Genomic DNA, 24,768 nt, shown 5'->3' on the forward strand with positions numbered 1-24,768 from the left:
ACTAGTTGCAGTCGTTGCTTCTTATTTTTGACTTTAAGGTACATCTGCCCATGCCCGCAGATCCTCGGAGTCCACCTCTATCCCTCTCTCCCCCCCCCCCCATGTTCATTTTTCCTTCTTTTTGCATAAATGATGTATAGAATAGTTAAGACTTCTTTGTAGCTTTTGACTTATGGTATTCCGGGTTTTGGGAATTGTTGGCATATTTCAAAGGTGATAATAGTTTATGCCGAGTGGCATTCAGTTGCTTATTAGATATTTGTTACTGTTAGTAGTTAATGTTCATGCTTATATTTCATTTCCGCAAAGTGTTAGGCTTACCTAGTCATAGAGACTAGGTGCCGTCACGACAACTCACGGAGGGAGAAATTGGGTCATGACACATATCGAAATGGGTGTTTGGATATTTTTGGTTCTGTCAGGTTTGAGGTACGGGCCTTGAGTTGACTTTTTTGGTTTACTTTTTTATTTTCATTAAAAATCGATGATTTATTATCCGAAATTATTTCCTATGACTTTTATTAATGATATTAAGTTGTTTTGGCTATATTTGAGCCGTCAAGAGTTTGTTTCACATGGGAAGAGCTTTTTAGAGTAATTATTTAGCTTCTTTGAGTTAAGTACCTTGTCTAACTTTGTGTTGAAGAACTACCCCTTAGGATTTGGTTTGATTGTATTGTTTGAATTATGTGGAAGACATGTACGCGAGGTGATGAGGGTGTACATGGGATTATATGTGGTATTTGACCTGTTAGACTCCTAGACTTCTTTCATACATTAATTGAAGTTGGCATATCATATGATGTCCTCCATGTTAAGTTTACTCTTACATACTTTATTTGTAGTTGTTAGCACACGTTCTATCTTTTATTTGTCAAGTTTACTCTTATATGCTTAGTTGAAGTTGTTAGCTTTTTTATTGTTGAATTATTCTTATTTGAAGTTACTATTACATGATATCCATTTGTTGTCGAGTTATTATCATGCATTTAGACGTAGTTGCTATTTTATGTCATCTCTTTCATTGTTAGATTTTGTTATACACTAGAATTTGAAGTTGACATTTCATGAAAATATCTTCATTATTGAGTTTATTCTTAAGCAATTAATTGAAGTGTAAGTTATTGAGAGACATTAACCTATTTAGTTGAAATAGTTGTTTAATGGAGTATCTTTCATTGTTGAGTTATTTTCCCATTTTATTTTGTTGCTATTAAGATTCTTGTACACATCATGGTTAAGTCGTGGGCTATGTGTTATGATTATATCGGTATTGTTATTTTAGGAAAGGTTGTGGCATATGGGCACTTGTGATATAAATTGATATGTCGTGTTGTTGTGATGTTAGCACATATGTATTTTTGTGTGAATTGATTATTTATAGAGCATAAGGGTGGCATCTTACTGTTAATGATTGTGCGGAGTGATACGGGTGACTATTGTGATATATTATCTGGGTGAAGTGATACGGGTAGCTGTTATGTCATTGTCTAGGCGGAGTAATATGAGTGGCTATTGTGTTAAATGTCTGGGCGGAACGATATGGGTGGCTATTACAATATTGTCAATACAGAGAGATAAGGGTGGCTTTGTCAGTGATGATATGTGACGACCTGGGGACATAATATTGATGATATTCATGTGATGGCGTGATTTTCGTCATGCACCTTACCTGACTTGTTGTGCTATTTCCAATGAGCTACTCGATGCCTTGATATTACTTATTGACTTTGAATATAATAGTACACTCGCACATGCATACACCGTATCATGCCATTCATACCAGTTCAGGAGTATGAAACATGACATCATTGATCATGCTCATGTATTCTTATTGAGCATGTGACCACGCCAGGCCGATTGTGATATTGAGCTAGTGATCATGCCGGGTAGATTGTGATATAGAGCCTATGACCACGCCAGATGGAATGTGATAGTGAGTCTGTGACCATGTAGGGCGGATTGAGGTATTGGCACGTGAGTTGTCTATGCGGTTGTGATTTGGTAATGTGTGCCATATGTATATGATTATGATTTGGGACTCGTGGCTTGTGATTTTTGAGGAGTGGTACATCTGGGTGGTTTTGTTGTAAACCTTGTGTTAGAACGGCTTGATTATTTGGTTGTCATTTATTTACCTTATTTGGTTTCACTGGTACTTTAACGGTGGTCTGATTATTTTAGTGTTTTTATCACATGTTTATTCATTGTTGTCATTTACTGATTCTTGCTTCCAATATTAGCTCAAAACTTATATAGTGCACATGTTATCATGACTAGTTGGTGTCTTGACTTGTACCTCGTCAATACTCAACCGAGGATAGTCTTAATACTCATTGGGTATCGATAGTAGTGCACTCATACTACACTTCTATATATTTTTATGTAGATCCTGGTATTGGAGATAACACATTCAGGTAGAGTTAACTTCTTGATCGCGATGATTCAAGGTAGAGCTGCTTGGTTGTCACAGTTCCTTGGAGTCTTTTTCTATTTGATTGTACAATTAATCCGTTATCTGAACAGTATTGTATTTTGTTTTGACATATTTGTATATATTCATCAAGAGTTCGTGACTTTGTACTACCTAGTCTTGGGAGGATTGTTGTGATTATTGTCGCGTAGGGTTGTATCACCTTATTTTGGTATTTATATTAAGCTCTACTTCAAAATATCATGCTTGAATGGATTAACTGTTGTAAGTATGCCTTACCTATGGTTAGAGATTAAGTCTCATCACAATGCCTAAGGGGGGATTTTTTATCGTGACATATAGCTAGAGCACCTGCCAAAGCAGCAACTAAGGATCCACCAGTAGCTCCGATTAGGGGACAATCATGAGAGGCGCATGTTGCTATCCTCATACTTCAGGAGACTTTAGCGTAGTTCCTGAGCATGTTTGATACATTGACCCAGGCAGGGTTGATCTAGTTGCACCAGCTACTTCACAGATTAAGGGAGGAGCTCAAACTCCTACCGCACGTGCTCTAGAGCAGTGGGCTCATATTGGTCAGGTTTTGGGTGTTATGACGGTACATCATGTTATTTCGGTTTAGTATGAGGTCAAGCTAGAGGCATTAGAGGAGGAGCAGAAGTGGCTTGAGAGGTTCAATAAGTATGATCCTCTTACTTTTAGTGGCGCAGTTACTGAGAAGGAGCAGGGTTTTCTAGACAAGTGCCACCGTATTCTCTACACCATGGGTATTATGAAGGTGAGAAGAGTAGCTTTTACTACATTTTAGCTGTCAGGGGTATCATATAGGTGGTGTGAGGCTTATGAGGATGGTAGGCCAGCTGATGCAGCGCCACTCACTTTAACTCAATTTTCAGAGATGTGTTTTAGGGAGTTTGTTCCCCAGACCCGCTGGGATACGTAGCGTATAGAGTTCTATTGGCTACATCAGGGCACTATGACAGAGTCAGAGTACGCCATCATATTCAATGAGTTGTCTTGACATGCACCTGCCTTGCTTTCTAGAGTCAGAGAGTGAGTCCACAGATTTATCAAGGGGATCAGTTATGATCTTAGATTCAACATGGCTCGAGAGTTAGAGACAAATACTTTGTTTCAGCAGGCGGTAGAGATTGGTCTGAGGATGGAGGGTATGTAGGGCCAGAATAGGAAGAACAGGGAGGCTAATAGGCCCGTAGACTAGAAGGATGTACAAATCCCTATTTTTTAGGCAGGGCGCGTCATGGTAGAGGTTTATGGGTCATCCAGTTTAGTCTACACTTTAGGCTTCACGTGGTGCCTTAGATATCCATAGGTCCTAGATTACCTGTTCCGGACAGCTTCTACAGCCACGTCAGTGGAGAGGTTACTTTGAGTGTGGGGATACTAGGCACATGGTGAGGGATTGTCCCAGACTTCGAGTGGGTGTACCACAACAGTGTATTGTGTTTGTCACAGAGATACCTTAGTTTCGTTTCGATCCGGTCCCATTTATTGGTAAGATTCATCCTACCTTGCTTCATATATGGTTGTGTTTTGTGATTCTTGTACTCTGTTTATGTGTTCTCGTCAGTTGGGGAATTCTGTAGTGATAGTTCGTGTCTATCATTCTGGTTTGGTCTCTATTAAGGGTCATTAGGCTTGGGTGGACTTTCTATTAGTTAACACAGTAGGTTTTGATGTAATTTTTAAATGGTTTGGTCCTGACTTGTGATTTGGGTGTTCTACCTAAGGCTGTATTGTGGGCCGAGCCCAGCCCGGGACCGCCCCGGGACCGCGAGACCACGGGCCAAACGGGCCGGTTTAAACGGTCCGGTCCCAAACGGTCCTAAGAGCCCACTATGGGCCAGTCCTCCAGGTTGAGACCGCGAGCCCGGGACCGTTTAGCTCGAGACCGGCTGGCGGGCCTAGGCCAGTTCAACCGGGCCCAACGGCTATTTTTCAAAAAAAAAAATTAAAATTGGCTACGGTTGGAAGTTTAAAAACTAGTTGTTGGCCTGCCATTTTAGCCGTTTGGCTTTTTAAAAAATAGTCATTTGGCCCCCGAACTTTGTTTTAACCCGAAACTTTTTATAATTACACTTTTTCCCCATTCTCAACTATAAATACCCCCTCATTCTTTCATTTTTACTCACAAAATCATCAATCTCTCTCTAATTTTTTTCTATAATTGCTTACTTTATTATTGCAATTTGTAAAAAATTGTGAAGTTGGTGAATTGAAGTATTCAAGTTTTCAACAATATACAATTTTCAAGAAGTTGTTCGTCAATTCGGTAAACTTGTTCCAACTCTTAAGTTTTAATATTATAGTTTTGTTTGCTTTAGTTTGTATAATTATAATTAATATGGACTTTTCTTTGAAAAAAAATATTTGGTGGTAAGGGTAAGGGAAAATCTAAAATTGGTGAATCTAGTCGCCAAGCTACTACTCCTCCCCCAGCTCCCCGACCCAGACTTGTTACCCTTCCTCATCCACCTGCTATTCTTGATAGTGATAACCCTTGTTTTCAATTTTCCGATAGTCAGTTTTGCCATGATGTTGCACCAGGTCAACAATTAAATGATGAAGTTATGAATGCTCTTTATGGTAATCAAACTATCGATGAAAATGATGATTTAGATGAAACGCAACCGGATTTAGATGATACACCTACTAGTCATGTTGTTAACCCAACTGATAATAATCCAAATGATGCCCCGCCTGACCCTCCTGTAGTACCCCCTACTTTTAATAGACAACCTTCTAGATGGCCCGAAACATCTCTACACGAGCACTTTTTTACGCAATGTTTAATGCTCGTGTTGGTGGTGGTGATGATGATGATGATGAGCACCTTACAAATCAGGATTGGACTAATGTTTAAATGCTTGTAAACTTTTTAGAAAAATTTTATGTTGCTACAAATGAATTATCTGTGCAATATTATCCTACTATTTCTAACTGTTTAGTTTATATTGCAGCACTTGCATTTGTTTACTCAATTTTCAGATGGTAGAGTAATTTGTCAACTTGCTATTAATTCTATGAAAGATAAGTTTTAAAGATATTTTTTCCCTATCCCCCTATTTATGGTGTTGCTGCCATGTTAAATCCTACCATGAAATTAGGAGATCCTCACTTTTGGTATACAAATATTTATAGCACTTTATCACTTTCAGATGAGGAATTTGTTACACTTGCAGATGCAAAAGCCTCAATTAAAATAAATGCTCAAACAATTTATAATACTTATCAACTTGCCTTAGATCATGCTAGACCAAATGTTCCAACTCCTACTTTGTCTAGTTCGCAATCATCTAAAAGAACTGCGGGCCTAAAAGCACTTAGTTGTTGGAAGAGTTCAAGGGTTCTCAAGGTGATAATATTGGTGATAGTTCACAACTAAATGAGCGTCAAGTTTATTTGTTGCAGGGACTTGAATCAGAGAATCCTGACGGCTCCTTTGATGTCACGACCCTAACCCCGAACCCGGTCGTAATGGCACCTCTCGTGAATACAAGGCCAGCCAGTTCAACCCTATACGGCCTTTAAAATAGTTAATCAACACAAATATAGTCTAAACATGGTTTACATAATACTGAATAGCGGAAATATAGATAACAATGCGGAAATCCAGCCCGATACAGCCCTAACCGAGGTGTCACAAGTCATGAGCAACTAAGGATCCTGATACGAGTCCAGTAAACACAATATCTGGTACAACTGTTTGAAGAACATAGAAGTAATAAGATAAGGGAGACACGGGGCTGCGGATGCCAACAACTACCTCGTAGTCTCCGAAACACCGCCTGGACTGAAGGGATCAGCACTCAGGAGTGGGACCTGCTACGCCTGAATCTGCACACAGGTGTGCAGTGAGTAAAGTGAGTATTCCAACTCAGTGAGTAATAAATATAAATAATGACCGAAAGTAAGAAAACACGCAAAACACAAGGCATTCTATACCGAAGCAGTAAAATCACTTAAAATCAGTAAATTAGTGAAGAACCAAGTAAAATCCCTTTTTCAGTAGGTATAACAAGTAATTAACAGGTAAATAACAATTAAAGGTTCGCCCCTCGAACACAGTATCAACAAATCTGCCCCTCGGGAAACATCTCAGAACAGTACCAGCCCCTCGGGCTCAATATCAGATCACAATGGGTACCCGCGCTCACTGGGGGTGTACAGACTCCGAGAGGGGCCCCTTACAGCCCAAGCGCAATATCAAGCCATCTCGTCGCATCAAATATAGGCCTTTGGCCTCATATCAAGCAAGCCACCTCGTGGCGTATATATGTATCTCAGGCCCTCGACCTCATATCAGTACCAGTGTATCCTCACAACTAGGCCCTCGGCCTTTCTCAGTCCGAAAATCATCACAAACCCCTCGGGCAATAGTAAAACAGTGTTTCTCAGCCCAAAACATCATTTAAAATATCATTTAAGTCTCAAAACTGAGTAAAAATGGCTGAGTAATAAAACAGTGGAAAATAACGGGACTGAGTTAAAGTAATAAGTCAAAACAGTGAGGAAATGGTAATAAAAATCCCTGAAGGGTTCAAATAGTTGGCACGAAGCCCAAATATTGCAATCAGCCCAAATCATGATGATAGCAAATAAGTTTCAGCCAACTACGCGGTTAAATCATCAATTGGGACGGACCAAGTCACAATCCCCAATAGTGCATGACCCCACGCACGTCATCAAGCGTGTGTCTCACATCAATATAGCACTACGATGTGCAAATCCGGGGTTTCAAACCCTCAGAACATCATTAACAAACATTACTCACCTCGAACCGGCTAAAACTCTAGCTCGCAATGCCTTTGCCCCTCGAATCGGCCTCCTGACGCGTCGAATCTATCCAAAATCAGAACGAATATGTCAAAATATGCTAAGGGAACAAAGACCAAGCGAAAACAATCAAAAAATAACAAAAATCCCAAAATTAGCAAAACCCGAGCCCCGGACCTACTTCTCGAAACTCGAAAATTTTCACATCATTAGATTCTAGTCTTCCCACGAGTTAATACATATAAAAACACAAGAATCGGAGTTCAAATGACCCCACAAATCCTCAATTTAAGCTCTCTTAAACTCAAGCCCTAAACTTCATTTTTAGTCCTTTAATTCCTTAAATTTCAGCCCCAATCCATGAAATATTACCATAGAAGTGTGTTTTAAGTCCAAAATCCTTACCTCAACGAAGTATCTTCGATTTCTCTCTTCAAAATCGCCCAAAGCTCCCAATTCCGAGTTCAAAAATGGTTAAACCCTTCAAAAATCGCGAAGGATAAAATATACAACTTCTGCCCAGGCCTTTCCGCATCTGCGGTCCAAAACCCGCTTCTGCGGTACCGCATTTGCGGTCTACCATCCGCTTCTGCGGAAATCACTTAAGGGACCAAAAATAGCATCTGCGATCACACTTCCTCATCTACGACATCGCAGATGCGGTCACACTAACCACTTCTGTGGTCGCTGATCATCAGGACATTTTTTGCTTCTGCGATAAATCCTCCGCATCTGCGACTCCGCAGATGCGGCCATCCTTACCGCTTCTGTGGTCACTGGAAAGTCCTCACAATCTGCTTCTGCGGCCATTCCATCGCATATGCGGTGCCGCACCTCCGGCCCTCAAACCGCAGGTGCGAAAATACCAAAAATAGCAATATCTAAAGCTGCATTAAACATCAAACTCCCTGTTAGCCATCCGAAACCATGCTGAGGCCCCCGGGACCTCAACCTAAAGCACCAACATGACCCAATACCTTATTCAAATTTGTTCCAATCATCAAAACACCTCAAACAACATCAAATCTACCAAATCACATTGGATTCAAGCCTAAGTTTTCTAAAATCTTCCGAAATACGCTTTTGATCAAAAATCCAACCAAACCACATCTGAATGACCTGACATTTTGCACACACATCACAAATGACATGAGAAGCTACTGAAACTCTCGGAATTCCATTCCAACCTCCGGGTCAAAATTTCACCGATCAACCGGAAATCGCCACAATATCAACTTCGCCAATTCAAGCCTAATTCTACTCCGAGCCTCCAAAACCAATTTCGATCATGCTCCTAAACCATAAATCACCTCCCGAAGCTAACTGAACCATCGAAACTCACATCCGAGCCCTCTAACAATTTGATCACATAAGACACTGATAATGAAGCATAAAGAAGCAGAAATGGGGGAAACGGAGCGGTAATTCTTGAGACGACTGGTCAGGTCGTCACATCGTCCCCAACTTAAACAAACGTTCGTCCTCGAACGAGTCAAGAAACATACCTGAAGCCTCGAATAGGTGAGGATATCTGCTCTACATCTCCCGCTCGGTCTCCCAGGTAGCCTCCTCCACGGGTCGACCTCTCCACTACACCTTCACTAAAGTTATATCATTTGACCTCAACTTCCAAACCTGACGACCCAAAATAGCTACTGGATCCACATCATAGGTCAATTCATCATCCAACTGAACCGTGTTGAAGTCCAAAACATGGGACGGATCCCCAACATACTTCCGGAGCATAGAAATATGAAATATCGGATGCACAGTCGACAAGCTGGGGGCAAAACAAGTTCATAAGCTACCTCCCTAATCCTCCGAAGCACCTCAAAAGGCCCAATGAACCGATGACTCAATTTCCCTTTCTTCCCAAATCTCATAACACCCTTCATGGGTGAAACCTTCAGTAGAACCTTCTCGCCCACCATGTAAGACACATTTCGAACCTTCCTGTTAGCATAACTCTTTTGCCTCGACTGCGCTATACAAAGCCTCTCCTGAATCACGTTCACTTTCGCCAAAGCATCCTGTACCAAATCAGTCCCCAATAGCCTAGCCTTGCCGGGCTCGAACCAACCAACTGGAGATCTACACCTCCTCCCATACAAAGCCTTATATGGAGCCATCTGAATACTTGACTGGTAGTTGTTGTTATAAGCATACTCTGCAAACGGTAGAAACTCATCCCAAGAACCTCCGAAATCAATAACATAAGCACGCAACATGTCCTCCAATATCTGAACTGTACGCTCAGACTGCCAGTCCGTCTGAGGATGAAAAGCTATGCTCAACTCCACCTGAGTACCCAACTCTCTCTGCACGGCTCTCCAAAACTGCGAAGTAAATTTAGTGCCTCTATCTGAAATGATGGAAACCGGAACTTCATGAAACCGAACAATCTCTCGGATATAAATCCCCGCCAACCTCTATGAAGAATAGGTAGTACACACTGGAATGAAGTGCGCAGACTTGGTCAGCCGATCCACAATCACCTAAATAGCATCGAACTTATTCAAAGTCCGTAGAAGTCCAACAACAAAGTCCATAGTGATCCTCTCCCACTTATACTCAGGAATAACCATCTGCTGAAGCAAACTACCCGGTCTATGATGCTCATATTTAACCTGCTGACAATTGAGACACCGAGCTACAAATCCCACAATATCTTTCTTCATTCTTCTCCACCAATAGTGCTGCCTCAAATCCTAATACATCATCGCGGCACCCGGATGGATGGAATACCGTGAGCTATGGGCCTCTTCCAGAATCAACTCCCGAAGCCCATCCATATTGGGCACACAAATTCGGCCCTGCATCCTCAACACCCCATCATCGCCAATGGTCGCATCTCTAGTATCAACATGTTGAACTCTGTCCCTAAGGACAAGCAAATGCGGATCATCATACTGGTGCTCTCTGATGCGATCATACAAGGAAGACCGAGAAACCACACAAGCCAAAACCCGACTAGGCTCCGAAATATCTAACCTCACAAACCAATTGGCCAAGGCCTGAACATCAATTGCAAGAGGTCTCTCCCCAACTGGAATATATGCCAAACTCCCCATACTCACTACCTTTCGGCTTATAGCATCGGCCACCACATTGGCCTTTCCCAGATGGTACAATATAGTAATTATCATAATCCTTAAGGAACTCCAACCATCTCCGCTGCCTCAAATTAAGATCCTTTTGTTTGAACAAATGCTGAAGGCTGCGATGATCAGTGAACACCTCACAAAATACGCCATACAAGTAATGCCTCCAAATCTTCAATGCATGAACTATAGCGGCCAACTTCAAATCATGAATGGAGTAGTTCTTCTCATGGGGCTTCAACTGACGAGAATCATAAGCAATAACTCTACCCTCCTGCATCAACACACAACCAATCCCAACCCTCGAAGCATCACAATACGCGGTATACGAACTTGAATCTGATGGCAAAACCAATACTGGAGTTGTGGTCAAAGCTGTCTTGAGCTTCTGAAAGCTCTCCCCACACTCGTTCGACCATACAAATGAAACACGCTTCTGAGTCAACTTGGTCAAGGGTGATGCGATAGATGAGAATCCCTAAACAAATTGGCGATAATAGCCTACCAAACCAAGAAAACTACGAATCTCTGTGGCTGAGGACGGTCTAGGCCAACTCTGAACTGCCTCTATATTCTTCAGATCAACCTGAATACCCTCACTGGACACCATGTGCCCCAAGAAAGACACTGAACTGATCCAAAACTCACACTTGGAGAATTTTGCATAAAGCTTCTCCTCCCTCAATCTCTGTAACACAACTCTCAAATGCTCTGCGTGCTCCTCCTGACTACGTGAATACACCAGATATCATCAATGAAGACTATGATGAATGAATCGAGATAAGGTCGGAACACGCTATTCATCAAATGCATGAACGTTGCTGGGGCATTGGTCAACCCAAAAAACATCACAAGGAACTCATAATGACCATATCTGGTCCTGAAGGCTGTCTTGAGAATATTCGAGTCCCTGATTTTCAACTGGTGATAACCTGAACGGAGATCAATCTTGGAGAACACCCTCGCTCCCTGAAGCTAGTCAAATAAATCATCAATGCGAGGTAAGGGATACTTGTTCTTAATTGTTACCTTGTTCAATTGCCTATAATCAATGCACATTCTCATTGTGCCATGCTTCTTCTTCACAAACAGAACCGGCGCACCCCAAGGTGACACACTAGGCCGAATGAACCCCTTATCTAAGAGCTCCTGAAGTTGTTCCTTCAATTCCTTCAACTCCGATAGTGCCATACGATACGGTGGAATAGAAATAGGCTGAGTGCCTGGCACCAGGTCGATACCAAAATCAATATCCCTGTCCGGTGGCATGCCCGGCAGGTCTGCAGGAAACACACCAGGAAAATCCCTCACAACTGGGACATAATCAATACTGGGAGTCTTAGCTCTGACATCCCTCACAAACGCTAGATATGAAAGACAACCCTTCCCAACCATACACTGGGCCTTCAAGAAAGAGATCACTCTACTAGGAACATAATCAATCACACCACGCCACTCGATCCGTGGCACACCCAGCATTGCCAAAGTGACTGTCTTAGCATGACAATCCAGAATAGCACGACACGGAGATAACCAATCCATGCACAAAATGACATCAAAATCTACCATGCTCAATAGCAATAGATCCACTCGGGTCTCCAGACCCCAATAGTCATCACACATGACCGTTACACACAATCTACAATAACAGTATTGCCCACCGGGGTAGATACATGAACAGGTAAATCAAGAAACTCACGGGGCGTACCCAAATAACGAGCAAAGTATGATAATATGTAAGAAAAGGTGGAACCGGGATCAAATAATACAGAGGCATCTCTGTGGCAGACTGAAACAATACCTGTAATGACAACGTCTAAAGCAATGGCATCGGGTATGCCTGGGAGTGCATAGAAACGGGCCTGAACTCCCCCTGATCGAACTCCACCTCTGGGGCGACCTCTGGCTGACTGATCTCCACCCCTAGCTGGTTGAGCGGGTGGTGGTAAAGAAACTGGCGCTGAAGCTAAAGACTGACCTCTCTACTGGGACGAACTAGCAATACGATGAGGACACTGCCTCCATATGTGGCCCATCTCGCCACACTCATAACAACTCCCAGGTGCTGGAGAAGGGGACTGAAGGGAACCCCTCGCACCAGAGTAACTAGAAGATGCACTCGGCATAGAAAAGCCCTGAGCTGATAGAGCACGGGATAAACTCTAAGCTGGAAGGGCACTAAGTGATGACTAGCCCTGTTGAGTACCGTGATAACCATGACCCGAAGATGCCCCACGATAACCTGGGCGAGCTGGCTTAGCAGACCTGAATGAATGACCTCTGTCGTGCTGAAACGGACCCCTCGAAGGAGAACCACTATAGCTATCAGATCCTCGAGGCCTCTTGGCCTCCCTCTCCTCTCGCTCCTGATGACGAACAGACTCAATCTCACGGGAAATATCCATAACCTCCTCGAAAGTAGAACCAATCACCCTCTCCCTGGTTATGAGAATACGAAGTTGATAAGTGAGGCCATCCACAAACCTCCTAATCCTTTCTCTATCTGTCGGAACCATCCAGATGGCATGACGCGCCAACTCAGAAAACCTCAGCTCATATTGTGACACAGTCATATCCCCATATCGCAACCACTCAAACTGCCTACGTAGATCCTCTCTGCGGGACTGAGGCACATACTTCTCCAGGAAGAGAACAGAGAACTGCTGCCAGGAAAGGGGTGCTGCACCAACAGGCCTACGCCTCTCAATATCCTCCCACCAAGTAAAACCAGCTCCTGAAAACTGATAGGTGGTAAAAGCAACCCCGCTGGTCTCCAGAATACTGGCAGTACGAAGCATCCTCTAACACTTATCCAGAAAACCCTGGGCATCCTCGCCCTCTGCGCCACTGAAGGTCGGAGGCTGCAATCTACCAAATCTCTCCAACCTCCGCTACTCATCCTCTGGCATGATAGGAACCACATAATCACGAGCAGCTACAACCGGCTGGGTTGGACGCGCCCCCGGCGTCTGAAGTCCCTGCACTACCTGCTCAGGGGTGCGGGCGGCGGTAGTCTAATTGCCTCTCCCCGCCTGTGAAGTAGCTGCGGCTGTAGTGGCTGAAACCGCCTGAGCCAGGCTAGTACAAACTGATAAGATCTATGCCAAGGCCTCATGAAGACCCGGAATCACGATGGGCACAGCTGGTGCCTGAGCTGGTGCTGCTAGAGCATCCATAGTTGGACCTGATCCTGAGTTGGGGCAGCTAGTGGATCAACAGGTGCCACCCTCGCTGCTCTACCTCTGCCACGACCAAGACTGCATCCACAGCCTCTGGTAGTCTCAGCTGGTGGCACTGGTGGTCGTCCACCTCATCCGGTAGCTCGCGTCCTCACCATCTGTGAGAGAATGGAATAACAGAAGTTTAGTACTCGGACTAACAAGTTCGCATGACAAGAATTTCAAGAATATGATGTTTTTCCTAAAGGGTCTGTAGCCTCTCGAGGATAAATACAGATGTCTCCGTACCGATCCACGAGACTCTACTAAACTTGCTCATGACTCGTAAGACCTAAGTAACCTAGGCTCTGATACCAACTTGTCACGACCCTAACCCCGAACCCGGTCGTGATGACGCCTCTCGTGAAGACAAGGCCAGCCAGTTCAACCTTGTTCGCCCTTTAAAACAGTTAATCAACACAAATATAGTCTAAATATGGTTTACATAATACTGAATAGCGGAAATATAGATAACAATGTGGATATCCAGCTCGATACAGGCCTAACTGGGTGTCACAAGTCATGAGCAACTAAGGATCTTGATACGAGTCCACTAAATACAATATCTGGTACAACTATTTGAAGAACATAGAAGTAATAAGATAAGGGAGACATGGGGCTGCGGACGCCAACAACTACCTCGTAGTCTCCGAAACATCGCCTGGACTGGAGGGATCATCACTTAGGAGCGGGACCTACTACGCCTGAATCTGCACACAAGGGTATAGGGAGTAAAGTGAGTATTCCAATTCAGTGAGTAATAAATATAAATAATGACCGAAAGTAAGAAAACATGCAAAACACAAGGCATTCTATACCGAAGCATTAAAATCACTTAAAATCAGTAAGTCAGTGAAGAACCAAGTAAAATCCCTTTTTAGTAGGTATAACAAGTAATTAACAGGTAAATAGCAAGTAAAAGTTCGCCCCTCGGGCACAGTATCAACAAATGCGCCCCTCGAGCAACATCTCAGAACAATACCAGCCCCGCGGGCTCAATCTCAAATCACAATGGGTACCTGCGCTCACAGGGGATGTACAGACTCTGGGAGGGGCCCCTTACGGCCCAAGCGCAATATCAAGCCATCTCGTGGCATCAAATCTAGGCACTCGATCTCATATCAATCAAGTCACATTGTGGCGTATATATGTATCTCAAGCCCTCGGCCTCATATCAGTACCAGTGTATCCTCACAACTAGGCCCTCGGCCTTTCTCAGTCCGAAAATCATCACAAGCCCCTCGGGAAATAATAAAACAGTGTTTCTCAGCCCAAAACATCATTTAAAATATCATTTAAGTCTCAAACCTGAGTAAAAATTGCTAAGTAATAAAACAGTGGAAAATATCAGGACTGAGTTCAAGTAATAAGTCAAAATAGTGAGGAAATGGTAATAAAAATCCCCGAAGGGTTCAAATAGTTGGCACGACGCCCAAATATGGCAATCAACCCAAATCATGATGAGAGCAAATAAGTTTCAGCCAAATACGCGGTAAAATCATCAATCGGGACGGACCAAGTCACAATCCCCAATAGTGCACGACCCCACGCTCGTCATCAAGCATGTGTCTCACCTCAATATAGCACTACGATGTGCAAATCCGGGATTTCAAACCCTTAGAACATCATTTACAAACATTACTAACCTTGAACCGGCTAAAACTCTAGCTCGCGATGCCTTTGCCCCTCGAATCGTCCTCTTCGCGCGTTGAATCTATCCAAAATCAGAACGAATATGTCACAATATGCTAAGGGAACAAAGCCCAAGCGAAAACAATCGAAAAATACCAAAAATTCCAAAATTAGCAAAACCCGCGCCCCGGGCCCACTTCTCGAAACTCAGAAATTTTCACATTATTTGATTCCTAGTCTCCCCACAAGTTCATACATATCAAAAACACAAAAATCGGAGTTCAAATGACCCCTCAAATCCTCAATTTAAGCTCTCTTAAACTCAAGCCCTAAACCTCCATTTTTAGTCCTTTAATTCCTTAAATTTCAGCCCCAATCCACGAAATATTACCATAGAAGTGTGTTTTAAGTCTAAAACCCTTACCTCAACGAAGTCTCTTTGATTTATCTCTTCAAAATCGCCCAAAGCTCCCAATTCCGAATTCAAAAATGGTTAAACCCTTCAAAAATCGCGAAGGATGAAATATATACCTTCTGCCCAGGCCTTTCCGCATCTGCGGTCCAAAACCCGCTTCTGCGGTACCGCATTTGCGGTCTACCATCCGCTTCTGCGAAAGTCACTTAAGGGACCAAAAATTGCATTTGTGATCACACTTCCGCATCTGCAACATCGCAGATATGGTCACACTAACCGCTTCTGCGGTCGCTGCTCATCAGGCCATTTTTCACTTATGCGATAAATCCTCCGCATCTGCGACTCCACAGATGCGGACATCCTTACCGCTTCTGCGGTCACTAGCAAGTCCTCACAATCCGCTTCTGCGGCCCTTCCATCGTATATGCGGCGCCGCACCTGCGGCCCCCAAACTGCAGGTGCGAAAATACCAGAAGCAGCAATATCTAAAGCTGCATTAAACATCAACCTCCCCGTTAGCCATTCGAAACAACCCCGAGGCCCCCGGGACCTCAACCAAAAGCACCAACATGATCCAACACCTTATTCAAACTTGTTCCAATCATCAAAATAACTCAAACAACATCAAATCTTCCAAATCACATCGGATTCAATCCTAAGTTTTCTGAAATACGCTTTTGATCAAAAACCCAACCGAACCACGTCCGAATGACTTGAAATTTTGTATACACATCAAAAATGACACGACGAAGCTATTAAAACTCTCGGAATTCCATTCCGACCTCCGGATCGAAATTTCACCTATTAACCGGAAATCGCCACAATATCAACTTCGTCAATTCAAGCCTAATTCTACTCCGAGCCTCCAAAACCAATTTCGATCACACTCCTAAATCATAAATCACCTCCTGAAGCTAACCGAACCATCGGAACTCATATCCGAGCCCTCTAACAGATAAGTCAACATCAGGTTGACTTTTCCAACTTAAATCCTCTTAAAAGAGACTAAGTGTCTCATTTCTTACCAAATCCTCTCTGAACTCAATCTAATCAACCTGATCACATAATACACGGATAACGAAGCATAAAGAAGTAGAAATGGAGGAAACGGAGCGGCAATTCTTGAGACAATTGGCCGGATCGTCACATTTGATTTTTTGGAATGGTGAAAGGATAAAGAAAAACACTATCCGGTTCTTTCAAGGATGGCTCGAGATATTAAGACACTATCCGGTTCTTTCAAGGATGGCTCGAGATATTTTAAGTATTCAATCTTCAACAGTGGCATCGGAGAGCGCTTTCAGTCAAGTGAGACTTCAAATCGGTGATCATAGAGCGTCTATGAGAGAGAGCTTGGAAAAATCAGTACTCTTCAAAGATTAGATCCATTCGGAAAGAAGAAATTTTGGACTTGCTGAATCACAACCGGAGATAGACGAAGCTTATGAAGAAATGCTAGCGGAGTTTGCGCAGGATGCTGCTTCGCCCGGAAGCGGTGATGAACAAGCTTCTTTTCCGCCACCACCAACGGAAATTCCTCCGGACCTTGAAGGATTTATGAAATTTGTTAGAGATAATACATAGACTAATATGTAACTTGTATTTTGGCACATCTTCATTAGTTTTTTCCTTTTAATGGTGATATTAGTACCTTGTTGTGCTCATTCCATTGGGGGGAGGAAGACTAAGAAAGATATTGTCATTTTTTGTTAATGTCGTAATAATAAAAATTATAAGACATTCCCTTGAATATTTCTTTGCAATTTATTTTGTGTATATATATATATATATATATATATATATATATAGAAGAGAGAAGAGGAGGTCGACCAAGGGCATTATTATCATTTTTAAAATATAACTGCATTGGTTGCTTGTATAATAGGCTCAAAAGTTTGATTGTGGGTTCTTACTAACGGAAAAATCAAAAGTAACTGGGGCATAAGCTATTGAATTCTTCAAGTGGACCCCACTTTCCATTCAATATTCAGTATCTTCTTTAAATGCACTACTTTTTTTTTTGTGAAAGCAAATTACTTCTCACCTTCACTGTTTAAAAAATTATTTTTTTCAATAAGTATTTTTAACTAGAAAAATTATCTATTTGGTAATTTTATAATTAAAACATTCATTTGATTAAAAATATATCATGGTAACATAAAGTTATATATAACAATTCTATTATCTCTTTAAGAAATATTTTTTCATTTATTTTATTCATCAACTGTTTTAGTAAAGAAGATTTTTTAAAAAAGAAAAAGAAGTGGAGATAATTTATGTAGATTTATGTTCAGATGTTCTTATACTATTATCAATTCATATCATTTAGTTCTCATTAAATTAAATTTCAATTGGAACACTTTATAAAATTAGGAAAAATATTTAACAATAAAATATATTTTCAAGTCCCCTTTTGAATATAAATTTAATATTTATTCAAATTGCATGAAAAGAATTCCCTCTCTAAAACATGACTTGAGAATAACCTAAACCAAAAATTAAACAAATTAATTTTGGAAAAACATTTCCTTTAAAAATCATTACATATTAGGCAGCATGAGAAGTATCATTATGCAGGATTATACTTCTCCCTCTATTATCAAAGTTAGTTGGGTACTTCCTCCGTGTTTAATAAAAATCCAATATTATATAGATTTAAAAATACATAAATATAGAATTAACTATTTTTAAAAAGACTCAACAAATAATTATGGTGAATAAAGTTGTATTACACCCTAAATAATATCTCAATCATATCAAATGAAACTAGGAAAAAACTGTAATTGAGGTCAATTTGATTAGTATTTAGCGCGATACGAAAATTAATTTATTTTATTAAATTATTAAGACATGTCATTAAACCAGAAAGAAATACAAATTTTCTTGTTAAAAATTTCTAAATAACAAAAACTCAGGTTTATCATTTCAAAGAACCCAAGAAAACACACCTTATCATCAACTATTTGGGAATAAAATTAATTTATTTTATTATTCAAATTTTGATTGATATGAAAAGAAAAATTAATACGTTAATACGATTGAAAATACTAAAAGAGTAAAAGAATATATTATTCAATTTAAACAATGAGAAAATACATCACGACTTATGTTTCAACTGATTTTTTAATCATATTTTAACAATCGATTTAAAGTTTGGTGGTGCAGAATATTTTTTAAAATAAAAAGTACAAAATCTATGTAGAAATACTCTAAATTGTATTTGAAGTATTGTATAATCTTTGTACAATAAAGTGACGACAAGTATTACAAAGTGATTGGAATAGTTATAATACGAATTTCGAAAAAGTAAAATGTACATTAAAAAAAAGATAAATTACAATACTGGTAATTGTGGTTTTATACATTATTATGCAAAAGCCTATTGTATTTTTTCTTTCTCTAAAGTCAAACAAAGTGTGTAATTAGCTATAGATCAAATAAAAAAATATTAAAAGGAAGAAACAAGAAAAAGTGCAACGATTGGGCTTGTGCATCGCACGAGTACATCAACAACAACAACAACAACAATCCAGTGTAATCCCACAAGTGGGGTCTGGGGAGGGTAATATGTACGCAGACCTTACCTCTACCCCGAGGGGCAGAGAAGCTGTTTCCAGGAGACCCTCGGCTCAAGAAGGCAACAAGAGACACTATATTTGTACTATCAATAGACTCATAATAAAATAACATACAATACCATAAAATCCATAACATAACATAAATACCATAAAATAACAAAATAACAGTAATATAAGAGATATAGGAAATACGAGAAAGATGTGAGGTATATATATATATATATATAAAATTTACAAGAAATTGCCTTAGATAAAAAAAATTCAAAAAAAAAAGCCCGGAACACTTAGGCCCGTGGGCTCGACCCATTTTGCCTGGGACCATGTGGGCTTAGGCCTACAGTGGGCCGGTTCCACCCTCCAGGACTGTTTGGCCCGGGACCGCCAGAGCCCGGCCCGCCAAAGCCCGGGACCGTTAGGCCCGGCCTGTTTAGCCCATTTAGGCCCGGGCCTGGCCCAGAATACAGCCTTAGTTCTACCGGTATAGGAAGTTTTTTACGCGTTATGGTTTTGGTTCTATGTGATTGAGTTAGTAGAGTGTTTTAGTTGTTGAGATCTTTATCTTACTTGTGATTCTGAGAAGAGGATGGGAACCTTATATTCATTTTGGATAGGTATGTTTGTCCCAGGCTATGTGTTGCGGTGGGGTTATGTAAGGATGAGATTGCATGTGTTTTGCTTCATTTTTGTGGGATGGATTCGCAGTTTGGTACCGACGGGGAGTTTTATCTGTTGGACTTGTTTGTTCTCTCGTGTGTTTTTCTTTCCATATTCAGTCATATTCGAGTTATGCTTTTTGAGTTTGGATTGCGATAAATGTGTCTAGGTGGTGTTTAGTGTGGCTTGTTGGTCGAAAGAGAGTTATGAGTTTCACACGTTTATTGCATCATATATCAATTTTGGGAAGTGTTGGAACAAGGCTTGAGTCAATATGAGGTTATTTACCGGTACCAAGTTTAGTAAAGAGCGGTTATTGTGGTCAGAGTTGTTGTTGTGGGCTCATTGGTGATGTGGCATGTCTTGTGGATGTATGCATGAGATGTTACAGCTAGTTGAGTATATTACAGTGTGGTTGTGTGAGAATAGGGCTCTTATGGATGTGTAAATTTGGTTATAAGGCTTATCGGCATGAGTGGAAGGAATAATCTTCGGTTGAGATCATATTGTCGGGATTATGTGGATTGAGGTTACGTGAGATCACTCATGGGTATTTGTGTGGTGAGTTTATACAGTGATTTGATGGCTTTGCAATGACTCTTGGAACGTTCGAGGATGAATGTTTGTTTATGTCACGCCCCAACCTCGGGGAGCACGACCAACGCGCAACTAAGTTACCCAGTCAAGCAAGCCTATACAATGGCTTCTACCCGAACTTACCCATGAATAAGGAGATGATATATTTCATGAATTAGACAATGAGAAGATCATGTGGACAACACCAATTCATTACTATTAGTTACATCATTTATAAGTCTCAAAATACATACACTCTCATAGTTTGAAGTGGAACATGTGATGCAAATACAACATTACTAGTTTGACTTTCCCAACATCAATATACAACCCACACTATGTCTACGGAGCCTCTAACGGATAAAAAAGAGTAGTATGATAGTGCTGGTAACAAGGCTCCGACTATACCTCAAAACATAATACATAAGGAACAAAAGATACACGACCCCGAAATGAAGTAGGGCTCACCAAGCCAGTTGGGAAGAGGGTGTACTGCTATCAGTGATCAATGTCGCCTGCTGTGGAACCACCTGCATCCATTGAAGATGAAGCTCCCTCGGCAAAAGGGACGTTAGTACATATGAAATAGTACTAGCATGAATGACTAAATACCCTCTCAATAGAACAAGTACTAATACAAGAAGGAATAATCATAGAATCAATGGAAGCCTCAAAGAATACCAAAACATCAAGTTAGGAGCAAGAAAAGATTTCAAGTAAATTTACGTATTTTTGGTTGGGAGATCTTTAGCACCGATATACCACTGTGTCTTTAGCACGGAGTCCGATCACGGCCCAATCGGCTAGACTGTCTCACCTAAAGACATCCAATCACAATCACAATATCAATCATTATCTAAATCACAATCTCAAGCACAATCACCACTATGTGTGCGGCATGGCATCAGATCACGACCCAATCGGCTAGGCCGTCTCACCACAATGTCGTGTGGATTGACATCACCCTTTGCTAGCAATCATCTCATCTCAATTAAGGGGAATAATCATAATCCACTCCTACACCGGCACATGTAGTTTCGGGGTTAGGTTATTTCAACCTACCCTTCCTCGGTGACTAACGATTGTTGACATCCAATTTTGTCCCTCCTTTCTTCTAATTAATTTTCTTGAGCTTCTAAGTTACTAATAAACTGAACACCCTATTTTTGCTACAATTTTTTACAATTGTTACTACTATTACTACTACTACTGTTGCTGTTGCTGCTGCTGCTGCTCTTGCTCCTGCTCATGCTGCTGCTGTTACTCCTGCTCCTGCTGCTGCTCCTGCTCCTGTTGCTGCTCCTGCTCCTGCTCCTGCTGCTCCTGCTCCTGCTGCTGCTCCTCTTGTTGTTCTTGCTGCTCCTCCTCCTGCTGCTGCTGCTGCTGCTCTTCTCCTACTACTACTACTACTACTACCACTACTACTACTACTATTATTGTTGCTGCTACTACTACTACTACTACTATTGTTGCTGCTACTATACTACTACTACTACTGTTACTGCTGTTGCTGCCGCTGCTGCTACTACTGCTGCTGCTGCTGCTGCCGCCGCCGCTGCTGCTGCTGCTACTACTGCTGCTGCTACTACTACATTTACTATTATCACTGTTATTATTATTACTACTACTACCACTTTATTATTATACTACTTTTAGTACTAGTATTATTATTATTATGATTATTTATTATCATTATTAATGCTATTGTTGCAATTAGTATTGTTACTACTTTAAATTATCTACTTAATATTATTTTATTATGTATAAATTAGTCAATTTACTAGGAAGAAAGGAATATTAAGACCATTTTAAGTCCAAAATTCGTCCATCAGCTAGCCCAGGACTCAGCCAACCAAATCAGGCCCAAACGAAATCTTCCACTTTAGCCCAAACAGTAGAACCCTCTGGAACTCCTACTAAAATGCTGTCGCTTAGCGTCTAACGATATCACATTTTTCCTAATCTCCCAGTTGTCTTCTTCCCCCCTTTTCCTCTTCTAGTCTAAATTCCATGGAACCTCAGCCATGGACAGATTTTGTTTACTCCATTTTTGTGCAAAACGTACTTTTAACAGAGTCTGTTGCTACTCAATCTCTCCAAAAACGCTCCTCTCTCTCTCTTCTTCAACGGGTCAGTCAACAGATAAAGCCAAAAGACTTCTGAAATTTTGATTCTCCAATTCTGAAGAACTGATTTCTCAGAGCTTTTGTTTGATTTTCATAACGGCTCTTATGGCCGTTTGAATTTCAAATCCCACCAAGGAATTAAGCCCTAGATTTTTCATTATAAATAGTGGTGTTTTGAGGCCATTGACAGAAGGGAGGGAGCCGCTGCCTTCACCCTTCGAAACCAAATTTTTGACCGCTCTTCTCCTCTCTAAAATTCACTCTTTGCCTATTAGCTATCTCCAAAAGAAAAGCTTTAACTTCAACACCTCTACTGTTTCTATTTGGTATTTACCATAGCAGAAATTTGGTTATCCTCTATTTATTTAGTCGAGTCTGCTTTTGTTCGAGAGGGAGGAGTAAAGTCGAGATCGAAGTTCGATAGCGCGTTAAGACCCGCCTCAGTTCGCTACCCTGCAAAAGGTCTGTATCTTCTCCTCTCGCTCTCGTCTTGATTGTAATTACAGTACGTTCCATGCCTGGTGCGTGTTTGCTTTGAGGGTTAGTTCCTATTAAGCCTTTATGTTTGATGCTATAAAAATGGCTCTAATTTGTGTTTGTTTAAGGGAATGATTCTATGACCGAAGTTGTTAGCAATAATTCTAAAGGAGATTGTGTTCTTATGTGTATTGTTAGAAGCATGCCCCACTAGTATTTGATAAAATGCTCACATGAAAATACCCATTTCCTTTTGCATACTTCTCTGTTAGATTCTATGATTTTAGGAAGGATTTTATAATGAGTTAAGTTTGGTTTGAAATAGCTCGTAATGAAATGGATGCTGACAGATCTTTCTCAAGTATTAACGTATATTTTGCTCATTTTGGAGAGACTTTAAGGAAGTGCGAACATGTCTTTGACTATTCGTATAGGGGGTCGAGTCTCGTTAAATCATAGAATATTCCTATAAGATGTTACTAAAATAGGAATGTTGCTTTAATGTAAAATACTGCTGCATTTGTTTCTGTTAGCAAAGGTTAGGTCCTTCCGGTTTATGGATAACTTGATATATGACTGGTTCGATATTAGCGTATGATTTTGTTTGATTTCCTTTTCTCGTCTGTTAGAAATCTGAATCTGCTCTGTTACATATTGATAATTAAAATGAACTTGAAGATAAACTTATGATGCTTGCTTACCCGTCAACTTATGACATAGATGAACTAATGTATAAGTCTTCGTTAGGATACCGATTCCAAGATAATCAAGTTCTAGCTAAACGTCATATGAATTTTAAGTGTGCTTTTGTATCAGTAATAGAAGGCAGGCCTATATCTTTTCTTTTCATCATTAAGATATGTCCTTTTCAGTTTATGTAGTAAATTTTGTTACCATTGATTGAGGAAACTTTAAACAAGAATAGTACTTAACATAAAGAGTCTATTTGCACTTTGAAAAGGAAAAGATGTGAATTCTGTTGGTATAGAATTGCGAAGTATGGTTCACCAGTTGTAACAATTTGAATAATTGTGTAGTTTTGTTTGTTTTGGTTTTCGTTTATCCTGATTTCTTTATGCACGCTTAAGAACCGAATCCCCCTTCTAATTCTTGTTTTATTCTCTTTTCTTTGTATGTACACTTTGGAGCAAACAGAGTCTTAATTCGCGACTCTTGCAGTGGAGTTTCATTAAGACTCAACACTACCACCACCACCACATGGAGTCCACATTACATGTCATCTTCCTTAGAATGCACCGGATAGCAAGAAAACAAGCAAAACGCGTGGGGGCGCCTATGGCGTCTTTCTTATATTTTTCTTTTACATTCGTTTTGTCTAACTTCTTGATCACAGATGATTTATTTGTCTGTGTTTATCTCATGTTGAGCATGGGTTTGATAATTAGCTTTTTTAATTATTTGTATTTTTCTGCTAGCCAATATAGTACCCATTTATCCCATAGGATTCGATCTATAGATTAAAGGCCAAAAATGTGAACTTATGAAGATTTGAAACCTTTTCATTAAATCTACTTTCTAACTCGTGAACTATTTGGAATCGTCCGAGATCTTGGTAAGTATTTCAAAAAGTAACTATGGCTGTATTGCATTTTAAATCATAGACTGTTTTCTTCAAACTAAGTTTTTTTTATGGATTTCGAACAAACCATCCTTCAACTTTCAAGTCAATCTTTAATAACAGTAGTTTAATTTTAGCGAATTCGTAAGTTTAACCAACATAGATAAGCTGCTTAGAGTTT

General features: G+C 40.6%; 1 long non-coding RNA gene across 1 annotated transcript; it reads left to right on the forward strand.

The window, feature by feature from the left end:
• Positions 1-22,351: 22,351 nt before the first annotated feature.
• Positions 22,352-24,559, forward strand: LOC104220400 (uncharacterized). The gene is made up of 2 exons (XR_709501.2): positions 22,352-22,993; positions 24,164-24,559. It is a non-coding gene; the product is annotated as an uncharacterized lncRNA (long non-coding RNA).
• The last annotated feature ends 209 nt before the right edge of the window (positions 24,560-24,768 follow it).

This window comes from Nicotiana sylvestris, chromosome 11 (genome assembly GCF_000393655.2).
Source record: "Nicotiana sylvestris chromosome 11, ASM39365v2, whole genome shotgun sequence".
NCBI lineage: Eukaryota > Viridiplantae > Streptophyta > Magnoliopsida > Solanales > Solanaceae > Nicotiana > Nicotiana sylvestris.